This window comes from Uloborus diversus, chromosome 6 (assembly GCF_026930045.1).
Source record: "Uloborus diversus isolate 005 chromosome 6, Udiv.v.3.1, whole genome shotgun sequence".
In the NCBI taxonomy this organism is placed as follows: domain Eukaryota; kingdom Metazoa; phylum Arthropoda; class Arachnida; order Araneae; family Uloboridae; genus Uloborus; species Uloborus diversus.
Window position 1 is genome coordinate 78,868,925 of NC_072736.1, and position 17,746 is coordinate 78,886,670.

Here is a 17,746-nt window from a genome sequence, read left to right on the forward strand (position 1 = left end):
GGCCAGGTGCCGGCCACGGCCCGCTGGTTTTAACCGACGCGGGGGCCGTAGGTCACATCGGTTTTGTAGGCCCGGCCTCGGCAAAGGGAACGGCCGCGTTTGCCGGAAAATGGCGGGCAAATGCCGGCCGACACGCACACACGGAGATGCGGAAGGATAGGTTCGTAGGAAATGTGTGAAGTTGCAACAGCCAGGGTGAACGGCATTAGAAGTTCATAAATATTGATGCACTTCAAAACATTTAAAAAAAAAAAAAAAAAGCAGAGATGATGGAGACGGAAGGAAAATACCCGGCTCCGATTCCGACAATTTTTGAGCCTTCGACTTCGACTCCCACTCCTTTACCCCAAAATCAGTCAGACTACGACTCTGATAGCACGAGCAGAGATGCGGAATTTGAGGGAAAATGACCGGCTTCGACTAGGGTAATTTTAAACCTTCGACTACCTACACCGATTCGTTTACCCCAAAAACAGTCCTACTCCGACTCCACAGCCCTGATAATAAACAGCAGATTCTAACAGTTAAGTCCACACCCACTATTTCGAATTTTTCCAGGAGGGGCAAAAAGAAATGCTAATTTTACCGGAAAACAGCAAAACCACGCCTACTCACATGTAAAAACATTATTTTTTCGAAACTAGGAGGAAGGAGCAATTTTGCCCGTACCTTTGATTCCCCCCCCCCCCCCACCCTCCCTAAGTGACTGGCCTGGATGAGTCTAGGGTAGACCGACCAGTGAGTGAACACCACCCAGTGAATGAACAGCGCGTCATTTTCTTAAAAAAAAATAAGGTTCCAAAATTTTTTTTCTGAATAAATTCACTACAAAAGGGTTCTTTATTGATATTCTAAGCTATCAGACACCTGATTGGTTACTTTGGATACGTATTTTTTTTCTGGAAAAAATTTGAAATTTTTACTGCCGTGAATCGTTCTTTCTCTCTTTCAAAATAGGCTGGTTTCGTGCTAGCAATTATTTTGATACATATTATTTTTATCGATAAATTTTATTTTTTAACTCTACGAAAGAAAAATTAAGTATACATATTTAGGATATGGATTTAAATTGTTTCAGTCAATGCAGAATGCGTAGATTTTCAGGTAGAGGGGTGTTCAGTCACTGGGTACGAAAAATTGCAAAAACCCAGTGAATGAACAACGGCAAAATTGCTTTTGATTTAAAAAGAAATTTGAAATTTCTTTGAGATATTTTCATTTTCGTACTTTTTTGTAATGCAGATAGTTTTATAAGCTTATTTATTTATGTATTTCGTTTTATATTTTATGCTTTATTTTTTTCTTTGCAAACAATGCACTTTTTACTGAGTTTTATCTTTTATCTATCTATATCTCTATCTGTATATTAACCTACCTACCTACATCTATCTTTCCATATCCTTATCTCTCTTGATAGATAGACAGATAGATAGAGAGATAGAGAAATAGAAATATATGTACAAAGAGACGGAGTAGATAGGTAGATATGTATGTATGTTTATATATAGACAGATTGATAAATAGATAGAGGAAGATATAGAGATAGATATATAAAAAATAAGAGGTAAATAGATATATAGGTAGACAAATTTAGAGATAGAATAGGTAGGTAAATAGATAGATCGATAGATTTATTGATAGATAAATAGATAGGTAGTGGTTAATAGATAGATAGGTAGATAGAGAGACTAATATAGAGATAGATAGCTAGTTAGAGAGACTGATATAGAGATAGTAGATATATAGACAGGTAGATAGATAGATAAATAGATTGATTAGGATAATAGATTGGTAGATATTTAGATGTACAGACAGATAAATAGGTAGATAGTTAGGTAGATAGATAGATAGATAAGTATATAGATAAGTAGATATATAGATAGATAAGTAGATAGATAGATAGATAAATTGATAGATAGATAAGTAGATAAATAGATAGATATATAGATAAGTACATAGATGGATAGATAAGTACATATATATATAGATAGATAAATAAATATATAGATAGTTAGATACAGATAAGTAGATAGATAGATAGAAAAATAGATAGAAAGGTATATTGATAGATGGATAGAGGTATAAAAAGATAGATATAGATAGATAAATAGATATAAATAGTTATATAAATAGATAGATAGATAAATAGATATAGATAGTTATATAGGTAGACAGATAGATAGATCTCAAAGAAACTTAGTTTCTTTTTGAATCAAAATTTATCATGTTCATTCACTGGACCAATTTGTGTTCATTTACTGGTTCGAGGTATTCATTCATTGGGTCGTTGTGCCATTTTTTCTTTAAACACCTAAAAAAGTCGGAAGCGGTACCATTTAAGTTCCCACGATTTTTTAGAGATATTTACATAGATCAATTAACTATCACGATCTATATAGTACAGAATTTAAAATTACTAGGATTTTTAAAAAATGAAATTGTGCTTAACTGTTTGTTCACTGGTCGGTCTACCCTATATCAGGGGTTCCCAAATTTTTCCAATTCGCGGCACCATTTGTAGGATTAACAATTTTCTCACGGCATAATAGTCATCTCTAATATGCGTACTAATATGTTACTGTAAAAGATCAAAATCTGGTTAATGTCAACAATAGCCAGTGAATATCAACATTCACTTACCAAAGACGTCGGTAAAAGACCGAATATTTCCGGCGACTCACCAGTGAAAGTTGACATTTTGCAACTTTACGGTAAAATATATTCATACCGTCGACATTTCGCCTCTCCTTGCGATACCCACAATGGGAACTCCTGGTCTGCATAGTCTGCAGAATACTACAAGTAAGTGTAACAACATATCTCAGACTGTCTGAGAGTGGACAAGAGATAGGTTCTGGATAATCCTCATATAATGGACATTTTTCGTCTATCAAATCATGGATAGTTGGTAGGAGACAGGAGTAGGAAATCGAAAACCTATTTCCGGCCCAGTTTCAGAGCAAGTCAAATTTTATTTTAGAGCAGAAATCGTCTAACTTCTCTACATTAAGATATTACAGAAGTAGAAAATCAAAAATCCATTTCTGGAGCAGTTTCGGAGCTGGTTACATTTTTTTTTTTTTTTTTTTTTGGAGCAGAAATTCGTGGTTTCTGGGCAAGTTGAAATAACATTTTAAAGGGTTAACACTTGCTGTTTGACTTCATTTCTTAAAATGGTATAAATCAGTTAACACACACACATGTTCAATTCAGAAACTTTTCGTATTTAAATAAATGAGATAAGATTTGAAAGAAAATGTTATCTTAAAAATATTTAAATTTCTATACATTCTGCCCCGCGAGAATCACCTTTATAATAAATGCGGCCCTTTGGTGAAAAATGTTGGGCACAACTGTTCTCTCTCAAGAAAAATTTTGTTCTCTCTGACTGCTTCAGCTCTTCCAACTGCACCCCTGCATACGTTCCATTGGTTTTCTCAATTTCACGTTACATAACGGCACACGCGACACAACTGCTTTCCCTCTGCAAACAAACACGCTTTCGGCGTCCTCCCCCGATAAACAACAACACGGCTATTTGTAAAATCAGAGAAGGGGACAGAAAGGACATCAACGCGGAAACTCAAATCTTCACCATCCGCAGACGAACATCCCCGACACGCATCCCTGCTCCTCCCCCTCTCGCCCGACAGAGAAGACAAGGGCCTCCCTGTGTAACGGACCAGCAATAAATCATACTTTGATGCCCAGGAATGTTAACTCCTTCTCTTGCAGAAGAAGTGAGCATCTGGCGGGCTCATCTCGGTTATCATATCCCCCTCCTAGAGGGGGGAGGAATCTTTCACTTGGGGGGAGGGCAGTTTGAAGACTTCCGTAGCAGGTGATCGTAGTAGGGGGCAGGTTCTGAAGTTGTGCCTTTTCCCACGCCTTCGGTTCTCCTTTTGCGTATATATACATCCATAGCACTTCCTCTAGAGGTTTTTTCCTTACCTTTTGAGGATTTTTTCTCCTGCCTCGCTCGTATCGGTCGTGTGTCTTTTGGCAGATATGAGCAGGGTTGTCATATTTGGGATATTTCCCCCGTTTGGCTTCTTTTTCACTGGCCCTAACGAGGAAGGAGTCTTGATTTTGGTCTTAGGTATCGGCAGGGGAACCCTGAACTTAAATTTTTGGGAGGGCGGAAATTCTGAATTTTCCAAATGGGACTTCAACTTTCGCCAAATGATGATAATTTTGCCGAATGACACTCCAAATTTTACCGAATGATGATAATTTTGCCGAATGGCACTCCAAATTTCACCGAATGATGATAATTTTGCCGAATGGCACTCCGAATTTCGCCGAGTAATAACAATGTTTCCGAACAGCCTGACAAAGTTTGCCGAATAAGGAAACTTTTGGAAGGTCACAGTGACCTCCCGTAACCTCCCATAAGGGTGCCCTTGGGTGTCGGTTGAATCGAGGCAAATTCCTCCCTTTTACAAGAGCCTTTCAACGATACACGATGCAGGCACATTGGATGTCTTTCTCTCTGGCTTTCTTCAAGCCATACAGGGCTGCGCCGATGCTTCCTTTAAAAAGAAACACTTTGGACAATCCACCCCATCCTCTTGGTGGCACGAGGGGTTAACACTTTTTAAAAATTAGAAATTTTCAAAGAAAGCAATGCTGCCTGCTGTCTATTGGAAAACTTACGAGGGGAAGAGGTATTCTTTCATGAGTTGATTATTCACATTTCTACAATTATTCTTGGTTTTCTGAACCTCGTAAAATGGAAGGAGATATGCTGTGAACCTTACAGTAACTGTATTCTGAAAGAGTTTCAACGAAAGTATTGATTCTAAACTAACAGTAAGGCTGGTTGACTTTCAGAAACAGAAAACACAGCAAAGTTTTCTGTTAGTGCAGTCTCACCAGTAAACAAACTTCGTAGCTGTTTTAAACTATAGCATTTGGTGCATGACATACAAAACATTTTTATTGATACGTGTATTTATTTATTTACGTACTTTTTTTTAAGGGAAAGAAAAAAACAGAAGGTTAAAAACCGGTGAGCACTTTTAGTAGTTGGCTTAAGGTGTTTTTGAGCAATCACGATTGCTAATTGTTTTTATTTGACCGTCCTTGATGTCCGGTTCCTTTTTCAACCCCACCGCCCTCTGCAGGCACGTCACCGGCGCGACTCCTCTGGTCCTGACCTGTCCCCCGGTAGCCGCTACTCCTGGTCGGAGGCGTCCATGTCCTAGACACACGCACGATCATACAAACTCACACACATACACACACGCGCCTTTACACACATATACACACATGCCAACGTGCACACACACAGATCTACGCACACACACAAGCCTACACATACACAACTATACACACGTAACCGCCCAAGAGGAGAGACAGGAAAGGTTTTTTTGTGTGGGGGGGAGGGGGATTAAAATCAGTGCAGCAAAAAGGTAAATTTACAATGGCATCCGTTTAGAAAGCACTTAATCTGACTTCGCCCTCGAACCTTGAGGTCCTTTTGCTTTAGTGGTAAAGCACTGGATTCGTATACCAAAGTTCGTGAATAAAAACCCGCCAAGCTGGGCCGACGAGAGGCCATATCAATCTAGGGAGGAACTAGGGGCCCAGTCCTCGAAGGGGTCCGCTTCGGATTATTGTGTTTTATAGCTTTTATAGAGGCAAGAGAGCCGGGCGACTAAACTAACAAGCGACCCTGCCGCCAAGACGTTATGCACACCACGCACTGCTCACCCCTTTCACGTACGTCCTTCAAGTAGTTTCCTTTTTGGAATTATATAGGAGGAAGATGTTACAAGCGCATTTAAGCAAAACTTTTGAAACTTTATTATTACTAATGATAAAGCTGAAAGTCTGGATCTCTGGATGTCTGGATGCTTGGGTCTCTGTGACATCCAGACATCTAGACGCCTAGCGACTAGACCGTTCGGTGAGATTTTCATGAAATCTTTACTAATGATAAAGTTGAAAGTCTGGATGTCTGGATCTCCGCGACGCGCATAGCGCCTAGACCGTTCGGCCGATTTTCATGAAATTTGGAACAAAATTAATTTGTAGCATGGAATGTGCACCTCGAAGCGATTTTTCGAAAATTCGATTTTGTTCTTTTTCTATTCCAATTTTAAGAACATTTTATAGAGCAAATTATTATAAAATGGAAGAGCAAATTACCATAACGTGGATGAGGAAACTACCATAACATGGTAGCAAATGAACACAGCAAATTGGCGAGAAATTAATCAACCATTATTTGTAAATATACAGGCGAACCTAATGACCTTTTAATTTACTACGGGCAAAGCCGTGATGGTACCGCTAGTGTTTTAATAAAAATTATGAACAGCTCATTCACTGGGTCGTGTTCATTCCCTGAACGGACTACACTACAAAGTCACTTTAGAACTTTTTTCTAGTTTAAAACAGTCTCATTTTTGGGCCATTCCAAGAAAAAGCAGATAATATGTCCCGCACGTGACAGATTTATATTTCGTTTCAAAACCTGTAACGAACAAATTTTTTTGCCTAAGAAATCACACGTGTATGTGTGGTTTCTTAGTTGAAAAATATTTGTTTGTTACATTTTTAAAGTATTACTTTTGGCGTAAAATATAGAGTTGTTACGTGTGGGACAAAATGTGGGAAAGTAAAGTATATACGTACTCTGCAGGGTTGGCCGAATTGGACCCAATTGGGTTGGACCCAATGGGTTTTTTTGAAAAAACCCGTTTAAAAAAACCCATTATTTAGCCCACTCTTGGGTTTTTTAAATTTTTCTGAGAAGTTTAAAAAAAATTAATTTAAATACTTTCATAATTTAAATTTCTTTTTATTTGTTCTTCATCACAGACAATGAACACAAAAAATGAATTTTGAACTTTAATAGTATTTTTTAACACTTAACAGCATTAAAAAAATACTTCAAAGATTTTAAATAAATATATTTAACTTTTTTCTTTAACTGGTCAATAAATAACTCAAATTATCTTGACTGAGTCCTGTCTCGTCTGATTTTCTCAATATTTGTAGATTGTACAGAGGAAACTACTCTAGTTAAAAGGCTTTCAGGTGAATTATTTTCTGCAAACCAACACGTCACAAATCTCGAATAAACACAAGGTATATTTTTAGAAATCAACAGATTTTTCAAACGGTCAACAGAAAACAGAACAGGATGTACAGTATTTTCATTATCTTCGAAAAAGTTTAATATTTCTTACTCTGTACACAGAAGTAGAAAAACAGGCAACATTCAATTCAAAGAAATGTGTTGATTAAGCTGGAATTCAGTAAAAACTGATTTAAACTACTTGAGGTTTTACAGTAGTTTTGCATAACAAAATGATATACAATAAAGTAAAATGCAAAAAAAAAAAAAAAAAAATGTAGTAATTAAAAACGAACAATAGATTTTATCACTCGAGAAGTAACTTTGCCTTAACTGTTGGTAATAATGAAAACTAAAAAAAATCTGAAACTTCACCATTCTTGGGTTTTGTAGTCTTTTATACTTTTCTTCAGAATATGCTGAATTTTAACTAGTTTTCCAGCTTTTTTTACCCGAAGACAATTTTTGCACTTTGTCTATACACTTACGCTACAATATGCTACAAGTACCCCCACATTTTCCCTAAAAAAAGGCAAAAAAAACCCCACATTTCTTTTAAAAAACCCAACTTTAGTTGGTTTTTTTTTTTGGGGTTTTATTTAAAAAAACCCAAAAAACCCTGGGTCCATGGGCTTTTTTAAAAAAACCCGGGTTTTTCCAACCCTGGTACTCTGTCCAATAAATACGCGAACTGAGGCCATAAAAAATTTATTTTGCAAAATTTATTCTTCATCGATTTCGTCCCCTTCAATGTAACCTCCATTCGTTGCTTCTATGCACGTATCCCATCTTTTTTTTCACCCTTTAAAGCACCTTTGGAAGCCCTCAGCAGTTAAGCTTTTTAGTTGTCTCGTCGTTTCTTGCTTTATTGAGTCCAAATCTTTCCAGTGATGTGCCCTCATCCCATTTTTGCGTTTTGGGACAGGAAAAAGTCGCAGGATGCGAGATCTGGCGAAAAAGGAGGATGATCCAGGATGGTGATTGAATTTTTTGCCAGAAACTGGCGGACAATCAATGCTGAATGAGCTGGTGTATTGTCATGGTGAAGGATCAATCCGTCGCCTTGAGTCAAATTTGGTCACACACGACTCACACGTTCTCTGAAACGTTTGAGAAATGTGATTTCATTAATTTCCGTGATTTCATCGATTTCCATTTTCGACGAACAGTAAAAACATGGACAACAGAAACAAACATAACTTGCAACATACGCACAGCTTAGCGGCCTGCTAAGCTACTGAGAGCTCATTGGGTGTCAGGCAACTATCACTGATAGTTAGTAGGACTACTACAGTCGACGCCATGGCCTCTAGATTGCATGAGTTCGCGTATTTATTTTATAGACTTCGTATGTAATAGATTTTCAGCAACAGAATCGAAGGATATATAGCTGGAATCAAGAACTCTGACGCTGTTTTCCAAGGGCGCCCATATAGGGGAGGGGGGCAAGGGGGCTCGAGCCGCCCCTTTGAAATTAGAACTTCTTTGTTTTTAGTACTTTTTTCTTTGCAAAAATGTAAAAACATTTCTTCTCCAGCCATTAATGAATAAGTTATTAAAAATGTCAAATTTTAATGACAAATTTTAAATCAGTTTCCACGGGGAAAATATCCAGCTAAATCACAGGGGAAATATTTGAACCCCCCCTTGCAACTTTGTACATGGGCGCCCATGCTGTTGTCCAAAAGTATGCCCCACACGTGACAGGTGAACTTCCTTAAAAAAATATCAATTAAAAAATAAATTGGAGAAAAAAAATTGCCTAGCAAATCACACGAGTCAAGTACTTTCACTGGGTCAACAAACTTTTAACTGCCAGTCCTTATTATTTTGTGTATAGATGAAATTGTAAGGAAAATTTAGTCCAAGTTGTCTCTGATGTTCCCATCAGTTTTTCTGAGGGTATACTCCCAGTAATCCGTTATGCACAATATGTGTATGTGATTATATGGCGTTCAAAAGGCGTTGATTTAAAAAGTGTTAAGAAATATAAAGAAGTAAGGTTACTTGTGGAAAAATATAGTTAACATATATATATATATATATATATATATATATATATATATATATATATATATATATATATATATGCTTTAGGAAAATTTAAAAATGCGATAATAGGATCTGAATTATGAATGAAAAATTTTGAAGCTTGAGGGTATACGCCTTAATTCTAAAAAATGTTTGAGAGTATACGGCGTATATGGAGTATACCCTATGGGAACACCACTGGTTGTCCCACACGTGGAATTACCCTTTTGCACATTTAATAAATCGTCAACCTTTTTGTGCTATCTAATCAAATGCTTTTCTAAAGGAATTAATTTTAAGTTGTGTCTCTTGGAGTGTGTGTGTGTGTGTGTGTGTGTGTGTGTGAGAACATCCGACTAAATCACTGAATTTTTAAGTAAATTTAAGCGAACATATGGAACACGAAAAAATTATTCTTTTTTTCCTGTGTTAATAAGACGACGGAGATGGAACACGCGCGCAAAAGAAAGATCCACGCGGCAGCTGGCAGCCTTATTCCCCCCCCCCCCCCCCATGAACGGCCAGAGTTTTGATGGAAGTCCGCTCCATCTCATTTCTTGATCTCATGCGGATGTTTCACACGGAGGGGAGGTTTGAATACTGTCACTTTTTCTATTTTGTGTGATTGTTTGTTTATTTTCACCTCCTCTCCACGATTTGCGGAACTGCGCTGAGAATGTTATGCGTAAAGTGCATCCGCATGTCATAAATATTGATTTTTTTTCTCCTTAATACACAATGGGGACGTTTTCGAAATTTTAAAAGTTTTTTTTTTTTTTTTTTTGAAAGAGCATGCTTAAAAACATAAGATTTGACCATTTGTTAAACTAATTTGACAAAGTTTAATACTTAAAAAAAAATATTTTAATCGGTGCGCAGATTCAATTTCATTTTTTCCGCTTCTGCGCTGGACATCATAAGTGATGAAATGCCATTCACTGATGCCATTCGCGCAGAGTGCAATACTTAATTCGTTTCTTTTCACACATGCACTGGCAACGATATGGTTGATAGCAAGCGTAGAGCGTCAATTTTATTCGCTCTTTAATTACTATATCGTGGAAACGCGGTAGACAGCAAGCGTAAGCATTCAGCGTGCCAGTGGATTAACGCACCAAAGTTCATCCCTTGTGATGTTGTAAAGACTACGCCTTATTTGAAAATCGGACAAAAAAATTAACTAAAAACTAAATGCTTTGAAAATAAAAGATTTTCCTCGCTTAAGGTTACTTTTTTTGCTCATTCTATCAACTTCAGTGACTAAAAGTAGTACTTTTGACTGATGGAAACAACCCCACTGTCTGCCATTCTTATTATTTTTATTGTTCTGCAAAGAAAATAATTTAAAATATCTATAAAAAAAAGCGGTCCTTGGCATAAATTTGAATTTTGACGCCTTCAGTTCAAATTATGTGTTTCACAATCACGAATTACGCAAGGAGCCTACTAAATAGGTTTCTTGGTTCAATAAATGTCTCCTATTACAATCATAATGAGGTTGTTTCCATCAGTCAAAAGTACTATTTTTTGTCACTGAAGTTGATAGAATGAGCAAAAAAATTAACATGGAGCGAGGAAAAAACTTTTATTTTCAAAACGTTAAAATTTTCATTTCCTTTTTTAATGTCCAATTTTTCAAATAAAGTGTGGTCTTTATGACGTCACAAGTGATGAACTTCAGCGTTACTCCCCTGGCGCCCTGAATGTTTACGCTTGCTGTCTACCGCGTTTTTAGATTATGATAATTCAACAACGGATTAAATATTGAGCTCTACGCTTGCTATCAACTATATCGTAGCCAGTACATGTGAGTAAAGAAGCGAATTAAATATTGCGCTCTGTGTTAATGGCATCAGTACATCACTCAAATGTCATGAGCAGAAGCGTAAAAATATGAAATTGAATCTGCGCACCAATTAAAACAATAGTTAAAAAGTATTAAATTTTGTCAAATTATTTTAAAAATGGTCAAATCCTATGTTTTTATAAGCATGCTCTTTCAGAAAAAAAAATACTTTTAAAATTTCAGAAACGACCGCACTAAAAAATATAATTTGAATTCAAGATAGCAAAATTCAAATGAATGCCAGGGGCTGGATGCTGGATGCTGTTTTTGTCCAAAGAGGACTGTGTAAACTCGAGTGGGTCGAGTAAGAATAAAGTCTATTTATTCCGGGGACATGTAGACCACCATCGGGACAAACTCGTGGAGGCTCGTAGACCAAAGGACATGGACGCTTCTACCAAGGAGGAGGGATATGCACGCGGAGGTTCATGGACTAGAGGACATGGACACCTTCGTCCAAGAGGAGGGACATGCTTGCAGAGACCCGTGGACCGGAGGAGTTTACTTTATCAGCATAGAAAATTAAAATTAAAGGAGCATCAACAGCGGTCAGGTGAAAACAATAAGCAATTGTGATTGCAGAAAAACATGAATTTGTTCCAAATAAATTAAAATTAGTTGTCGTAACCAAAGATTGTGGCCTGGTTTTGCAATAGTTTTTTTTTTAAAGTTTTTTTTACATATATTCAAATTTCTATACTCTTCAGTTGTTTACTCCCGTCTTTCTAAAAGTTAAAATTTTTCATATATTTCAGTCTTTCTTTTCAGATTAGAAAATCGCCCGTCTAGATATGACAGGTGAAAATTGCATCAACATTTGAACGAAACTATGGGGTCGTTTCCGAAATTTTAAAAATATTTTTCTCGGAAAGAGAATGCTTAAAAACATACGATGTGACTATTCTTTAAATATTTTGACTAAGTTTAATATTTTTTAAAAAATACTTTAATCGGTGCGCTTACAAAGTTTACGCTTCTGCCGATGACTTCACAAATGATGAAATACCGTTCACTGATTCCATTCACAGAACGTAATATTTAATTCGCTTCTTTACTCCACCCTCAACAAACTTTTCTCCAACAATTGATTATTTCGTTAAATAAGGAACCGCAATATTGTGTTTCGGTTTTACTTTCGAGAACGTTTGCGAAACTGTAAAATCAACCATGAAAGATCAGGTATGACAGAAATAAGTTCCTCCACCAAAAGTTTCGAGGAACATATGAGACAGTGAGGAGCAAAAGGGTGCAATTGGACATTTTCACGTTTTGAGTAAAACACGCGTTTAAAGATAACGTCCCAGGTAGGCTTTCATGGAATTTTTTTTCTAAATAATGCAGTACAGCAGCACCTACCAGATGCTGCTAATACTATCTCTTTCCCCAAGACAGAGAAGAGGCTCCCCTACTGTTTGTACTAGTTATCTTCAAATTTTTAATTTTACCACTTATATCACTTTGTTTCTCACTGCCTCATATGGTCTAAAAACAAAAGATCCATTTAAATAAGGTCCGAAACAAAAAGATCCACCGAAATAAGTCTGAAGTCGAAAGATATACAGGCATGGTATCCCCGATCAAAACGTCCGACGAACACAAGATCCCGTTTTTTGCTGAACGTAAGAGAGAGAGAGAGAGGTCCCGCGTTTCTCTTTATTTCCCTTCGATATCTTAGATTTTGAGATCTCGCGACGTATATTTGTTTTCTTTAATATCTTTCCGTTTACTTTATGAGACTCGACGAATCAAGCCTCTTTTACTCTTCGCAGTAAGGAAAATCGTAAAGGAATCTCATCGCAGCTCATACACTCCATCCCAGCGTCAGCCATCATGAAATTTTATGTGCCCGGGAAGTTCTCACGCATTTATGGAAACATTTATACCTCTTCCCTGTCCCTTCTCGTTTCCATAACTTCCGTTGCCTCATCAAACCCGAATCTCTCATTCGGGCAGTGCAGCAAGATTTAGGGCTGTCAGCGTCGGAGGGCCATCATTCTAATGGGTGTTTCTGCGCTGATGTTCCTCCCCTGCTCGTTCGAAAATGAAGGATGTAGCGACATTTGGTGGGAGGGGGGACGGGCCGATAAGATCTGTTGCGTTTCCTTTTCCAGATTAGCATACTTCTTTGCTGCTCACGTAAACAAAGCCGACTTTTATTTCAATGTTGGGGTTTGTATCTCGATGTCCCACCGGGAGTGGTAATGTGCGGGCGTTCTTCCTACTCCCCCACAGAAAAGTATAAGATAGATGAAAGTGAGAATTAGGTTTTTGGTTTCTGCACCGTTTGTTGAGGCTTAATTGCCCTGAAAGTTTTGTTATGTGGGGAAATAATGCTTAGAAAAAAGGGCGGGGGAGTGAATTTACGGAACACAATATTAGTTTACTACTGACTAATGCATCATTGTGCAATTTATTGCTGCGAAGGAATAAAGATACAAATGGCACCAAACTAACAAAATTCTACGAACGAAATTCAATATTTTTTCAGATTATCGGTATTATTCATCGAATCCAATGCCCCGGGCAGTGGCGGCGATTCGGGGGGGGGGGGGGCAAGAAGGGGAACCCCTCCCTTTTATGGTTAATTTACACATTTTATTTTCCAATTTAGAAACCAAAACTAAAAATCATAAAACAGCAGAAATGTCAAAATTTTCAAAACATAATTATTTGTTTTACTTTGTATATCTGCTGACGAAACATTATTTAGCACAAGCAATAATTTTTAGTTTCCTATTCTCTGTTTGGATATTAGTAAATCAATTGTTTTACTTAAACAAGCCATACTCGTTTGATTAAATTATTGCCAAGTGTTTCATCATCTCAAAATACTTCGGGGTAACTAATGTAAGTCTAAGTTATGTCTAATTGTTTCTTCGGGGAAAGTTATTGTGTACAAAATGCATCAAAATCTTAAGAAAAACATGAGTTAAGTTGGTAGACTTACGTCAATTTCCACTTGCTTGCTTCAATACTCTCAAAACCATCCCTAACAAAATTTTGTACTTTTCTTTCTTCTTCTTCTTCTTCTTCTCTCTCTTTCTCTCTCTCTTTGTTTTTTTTTTTTTTTTGTTTTTTTCATTTTGTGCTGCCGCTAAAAGTTTTATGGCTTTTAGTTGTCTTTTTTTTTTTTTTGCCCCACCCTATTTTTAGCCCCAATCGTCGCCACAGCTCCTGGGTGACGTCACTAACTTTCTGACGTGTTCTACATAGTGGATTCTTCTGCGGCAATGTTCTCCCTGGTCTCAAACAAATCGTCAAGTTCCACAAAAGTCTCGTTAGCGTTAAACACTGGACATTACACGCGACATTAATGAGCAAGAGTGCGAAAGCTTTAAAACCCATCCGAAAGCAGAATTTACCATCAAAGTGAAAGTTCGTTAACGATTCGGAATGAAAAACGGAAATGTACTTAAGTTATTTTCACTTTTGTGTATGCTATTTGGTTACGTATGCACCGATTCCACATAGTTTACATTATTTACATGTCACTCTATGCAGTAATTTTAAACGATGTGTGAGAACCACTTCTTATCTCCAACCCGGAAAAGTTGCATATTTTCGCCAGTCTATAAGTTACTTAATAATTACAACTTTCGGTTCCTAATTAGAGATAGATCTTCGTCGTTCCAGCTGCGTGAAATACAAGATTAATGGCTGCTTAATATTAATGTCAATTCATTCCACATTGAAGAATTCCAAGTTCAGCTTCCTTTTACAACCCCATGGGCTGAAGGCGGTTCAAGAAAAACATGCTATCACTCATGTCCTTTTCATTTCGTTGCCAACGCGAGAGATGAAGTTTTGCTTCGATTTTACCATTAATGGAGTCAACCAGTAAAACATTGATGATCAATTTCCCTATATTCAACTGTCTCACTCAAACTGATGAATGGAATAAGTGAAACTATAAATCTTACTAAATCAGCTCTTTATTTATAGTTTACAAAAATTCGGTTTTATTGTAATGGAACGGGTGTAAAAGCTACTAATCCGCTTAAAATACACAAACAAAAAGCTCAAGATAAATTTTCTACTCTACTTGGAAAGTGCAAAAACACAGAGCACAAATTAAATTCGAACGCGAGGATAGTAAATTAATTTTAACTGTTGCCATAACGCATTCATAGAAATTTTACAGACAATTTAGCGGGATACCGATAAACTGAATACCGGTATTTCGAGCTATTTTAGTTTCGTCATACCGGTATTTGCTGAGGTAAAATAAAAGTATATTCGGTATCAGCTGAAAATAGCTTTTATTTACCGAGTTTTTAACTTATTGAAAAACTACTGTTACTTTAAATGTAGATTAGTTTTCGATGAGATAGTTCCAAAATCAATCTATTAATGTAAAAATTCGGGTGGAAAATTACGAATAAATAGAGTATCTTTACTAATAATAAAGCTGAAAGTCTCTTTGTCCGGAGGATGTCTGGATGTCTGTAGGATGTCTGTGACGCGCATAGCGCCTAAACCGTTCGGCCGATTTTCATGAAATTTGGCACAAAGTTAGTATGTAGCATGGGGGTGTGCACCTCGAAGCGATTTTCAGAAAATTTGATGTGGCTCTTTTTCTATTCCAATTTTAAGAAAACAAATATCAAAGATGGACGAGTAAATTACGAAATTATCATAACGTGGAACCGTAACATGGGCACAAGCCAATTGGCGAGATACGAAATTATCATAACGTGGAACCGTAAGATGGGTACAAGCCAACTGGCGAGAAAATGCACCATACATTATTTGTAAATATACAGGCGAACCAAAAGACCTTTTGATTTTTCTATTACGGGCAAAGCCGTGCGGGTATCACTTGTCAATAAATAAAAGAAGCGGAAAGATTACAAGATGACATCTTCATCACTAGATGATATGATGAATCGCGGTTTCGTGCGTTTATGTGCACCATGTTTTTACTTCCTCCTTTTCCTTGATCACTCACTTGCCCTTTTTTAAAAGTTGATTTTACGTTTAATTACGAATGCATATGTGCTGCGAATAATTAATTACTACCGCCAACTGCAGCAACACTTCATGATATTTATTTTTAGATCTCAACTGTACTGAATTTTGAGATTACTCTTTTCTTGTTATATAACAAATAATAACTTATCCAGGTATTAGTGTGCTGTTCTTTCTCGCTGTTTAGCTGTATACTTGGCGAGATAATATTTGCAGTTATATAGTTCCTTGAAAATTTGCATAGAGGAAAGGCGTGATAAACTGGAACAAATTTTCAGATATTAACATAATTGCAAAGATTTTTGAAACGAAAATGAACAAAATAAGTTAACAAAAGATCAAACTTGGGTTCATCGTAAATTTCAAACCAAAGAGTTAATAAAAAACAAACACAAACTTATCTTGACGATCAAGAGGAAACCGTTGAAGATGATGTTGATATTGAATTGTCTCTCAAAGAGAAAATACAACTAGCTTCTTATTTAAAAAAAAAATACACACAATGCAAAATAAACACAAGCACACACATACGCGCCAAATTAATTGAAGATGAAGGATTTCGGAGCAATTAGAGGAGGTGTATCGAGCATTATTAATGTTACCACCCACCTACTAGAATTCAGATGGAGTATCTTCAACTGTAGGAATTTCGCTTAAATGAGTTCCAGGCTTATTAGGGACAATTCAATAGATCTATTATGCTTCTTACTATTGCTGATTTTTTTATTATGACATTTTTTTTCTCCATTAATATTTGTTTTCGTTCACAATAAGCTTCCATAAATTATACACTTTTTGCACAAAAATATGAAATATGGCAACAAAACAATAAATTTTTTATAGGTTTTTGAGAAATTTCTAATACCGATATTGATACCGGTATTCCGGTATCACATTTAAAAAATACCGAATACCGGTAAGATTTTTCTTAGCGGTATTTCTTAGCGGTAAGACGCATATCAAGTGAAGCCTTGGTATAATGATCCAAAATTAAGAAATAACATTTAAAAAAAGCAATTATAGTGAATAACTATTCGGAACTCCAGCGCTCGAATACGCTACCTTGCGGTGATTTATAAAACTGCGTCTGCACCTAAAACATTGCCACGTTGCGCATCACGTGTGTCTGTTGACGTAAACACAGGCAGTTTGTTCTGAGTATTTATTAACGCAATCGATGTGTCTTAGTTTGCTTTCAGCTACAGAAATTAATTCGTCCCTTAGTAGTATTCTCGAGCTTCTCAAAATAATGTTAGTTTTTCTTATTTCTTTCAAAAAAGTATTAAATGGTGGAAGCGTAAACAAGAAAAGTCTGGATTAACAAAATTGGATAACGTAATACCAGGTAAAATTTTTTATTGTTTTGTATGAATTTGTAAGAATATGAGTTTTTTTTAATCTTAAATTAATTTAACTAATCATATTTTACAGCAGCATTTAGTTGGAATGGACAGTATGCAAAATATTTTCTTGAATTTATTATCGTAGAACAAAATGAAAAATGTTTAACCGAGAAAGAATTTACTTTATTCCTTTTATTCTCAGCTGAAAGGTTTCGCCAAATTTGTTTAGGGTTATAGTAGTTTTAGTATTGTGCAAGCAAAGTAGCCTTGGCGAGTTTTCGCATTTTTAGTTAAACCATTTTTAATTTTTATCATGAGTGGAATAAAATGATAGTAAGATTACAGAATTCGATAAGCAAAAAGAAATAATGGTCAATCAACTGAAAAGAAAACTACCACCATATATAAACTGTGAGTACACATTTTATTTATTTTGTTCTGAGTGAATTTGAATCAGTTTTTCAATTCGAT